At 39.0% G+C, this 2,907-nt stretch overlaps 1 non-coding gene and 1 pseudogene across 1 annotated transcript; one reads left to right on the forward strand and one right to left on the reverse strand.

Annotated features, from left to right (window-relative positions):
• Positions 1-287: 287 nt before the first annotated feature.
• On the reverse strand, positions 288-424 carry LOC150021432 (U4 spliceosomal RNA). The gene has a single exon (XR_016513594.1). It is a non-coding gene; the product is annotated as a U4 spliceosomal RNA (small nuclear RNA).
• Positions 425-1,116: 692 nt separating this feature from the next.
• LOC150021433 (U1 small nuclear ribonucleoprotein C pseudogene) lies at positions 1,117-1,744 on the forward strand (annotated as a pseudogene).
• Positions 1,745-2,907: the final 1,163 nt, after the last annotated feature.

Consider the following 2,907-nt stretch of genomic DNA (forward strand, 5'->3'; position numbering starts at 1 on the left):
CTGTTCTCATCTTATGTAGGTTTTCAGCTTTCCTTACTGTAGAAGCCATGATTGTACTCTGTGATGTACAAATTTTGATTGAAGCAGAGGTGGTGGTAACTTGACCAGCCTAGACCAATCAAATATGTAATTAGGGAACTGGGACTAAAACTTTCTAGTTTAGTCTAGTTCTGTTTTGCTGGAATCAGAATCCTAACATGACCCCAGTCTTCCTTTAGGCAGATGTGGGCTATTTTGGAAAAGAAGTACTGGGTGATAATACCTATTAATAACCTCTGAAGTATGATGAACAATCTGTTCCTTTGCAAAATCATCATAGATCACTATGTATTTTTGCGTTCTTTTATTTTCTTAAGTTTTCAATTAGCAATAATCATGCCTCAGATAAACCTCATTGGCTATAATGCTGCCACTGAGCAAAGCTTGAATTCTTATATTTATTTTCCTGGCCCTTCTGTCAGGCTTTTAGATATTTATTCTTCTTGCAATTTTGGTACTCACACAAGAAAAAAAAAAAAAGAAAACAGTCATGATTCTACCCAGTTCTGCCTATTGTGGGTCCATACTTTCTATACTGGCCCTTCTGAACAGTTTAGTTGAAGGAGTACCGCAAAGACATCTGATCATTGAGAACATACTGGCTTCCCAGCATATCTTGGCAGAGATGTAGCCTTTTCCCTTTTAGTTCAGTTGTGATAATGTTGGAACCTTTTAAAAGGAACTTTAGCAAAAACTAAGGGTGAAATATGGTGTGAGTGGAAGGGTGGAATGGTGAAAGAACACAGAAATCAGTAAATTTAAAAACAAAAAAGGAAAGAAGAAAAAAGTCAATGAATTCACATAGTATAGAGTTCTGATCTGTTCCTGGTGTTCAGCCAAGGTCCAGTGTGCCTAGGATAGCTTTAGAGCTGGTAGTCCCTGGTCCCTGGACTAGTTTTAAACCTCTTTTTATTGTGTACATGTATTTGAATGAGTGAAAAATTGAGACAAAAAAACACTAAAACCACAAGCTACAGAAGGAAAAAAACCCCCCACATAATTGGAACTTCATCAAAGTTAAAACTTTTGCACTACAAATGATACCATCAAGAAAGTAATAAGGTCCTGTGGTGCGGGACGGAGTGGCCGACGGCCTGCACAATGACATGCCCAAGTTTTATTGTGACTACTGCGATACATACCTCACCCATGACTCTCCATCTGTGAGAAAGACACACTGCAGTGATAGGAAACACAAAGAGAATGTGAAAGACTCCTATCAGAAATGGATGGAAGAGCAGGCTCAGAGCCTGATTGACAAAACAACTGCAGCATTTCAGCAAGGAAAGATACCTCCTACTCCATTCTCTGCTCCTCCTCCTGCAGGCGCAATGATTCCACCTCCCCCCAGTCTTCCGGGTCCTCCTCGCCCTGGTATGATGCCAGCACCCCATATGGGGGGCCCTCCCATGATGCCAATGATGGGTCCTCCTCCTCCTGGGATGATGCCAGTGGGACCTGCTCCTGGAATGAGGCCACCTATGGGAGGGCACATGCCAATGATGCCTGGGCCACCAATGATGAGACCTCCTGCCCGTCCCATGATGGTGCCCATTTGGCCTGGAATGACTCGACCAGACAGATAAGGAGAGAGGGGAGCCTCTTTCTATCAGTTTTGTATTACTTGTTCTACTTCACCAGGAGATCGTGGTGCTGTGACTCGGGATGTTCCCTAACAGCATGACAAAGAAGACTCACTCCCTTTTCCTATCAGAGAAAATAGTTTTGGAGGGGAGTAGTGGGACAAAAAAAATTTTTGTTGTTTGTATTGTGAAATGTGAAAATAAAATGGTGAACTCTGTTAGCTAAAAAAAAGAAAGAAAGTAATAAGGCAACAAATGGAATGGGAGAAAATATTTGCAAATCATATTTCTGATGAGGAATTTGTATCCAATACATAAAAAGTACTTTTACAACTAACAATAAGTAGGCAAATAATACAATTAAAAATGAAAAAGGGACTGAATGGAAATTTCTCCTAATGACATACAAATGGTCAATAAGCACATAAAAAGACTCGATATTATTAGTGATGAGGGCAATGCAAATAAAAACCATACCAAGATACCACCTCATCCGCTAGGATGCCTAAATTGGAATTTAAAAAACATACCGACACTAACAGGTGTGTGTACATGTGCACATGTGCACATGTACATATCTTTGGCTGGACTGCTGTTTCTTTGTAATATTGTGCATAGGTTAGGCCACATGGAAATTAGTTACATCTGTCTTTCACTGCCTTAGCACTTTACACTTTACTATGACCTTTACCATGTATTATCTGCCTTATTAGATCCTTGCCATACTATTAAGATTTTGGAATAGTTTATTATTTACTTTATTGAAGGTAAAGAAGCTCAGGCTCAGAGATGAGAGGGGACCTGCCAAATTCATACAATAAATGGTTAAACTAGAACTTAAATTCAGGTTCTCTTTACAAGATCTTATGCCACTTTTTATTGCAATGTTTTTGTAACTTTAAAATAGTGCATTCATCTATATTGCTTCATTTAAATTCCATAACCACTCAATGAGGTGAGCATATGTATTTTACAGTTGAAGAACATAATACTCAGAATGACTAGAAGTTTTATTTCAATCTCTACCATTCACTTACCTTGAACAAATGATTTAACTTATCTGATTCTAAGCTTTGTTATGGGTCAGTTTAAAGCTCCTCTTAGATGATCTCAAAGCTCCCTTCTAGGCCTACTGTTTGTTCTTTCTCTATCATTTAGTATGTCTCTCCCTTAGCAGCTTTGAAATGCTTTTCCAGCCATGGAGAAATAGTTTCTGTTGCGTGGTCTATGCTTGCTTATTGAGTTATTTCTTACACCTAATACACATTCTTGAAAAGGCTGGTCA

Source organism: Furipterus horrens, unplaced genomic scaffold (assembly GCF_987537825.1).
Source record: "Furipterus horrens unplaced genomic scaffold, mFurHor1.1.pri manual_scaffold_1, whole genome shotgun sequence".
Classification (NCBI taxonomy): domain Eukaryota; kingdom Metazoa; phylum Chordata; class Mammalia; order Chiroptera; family Furipteridae; genus Furipterus; species Furipterus horrens.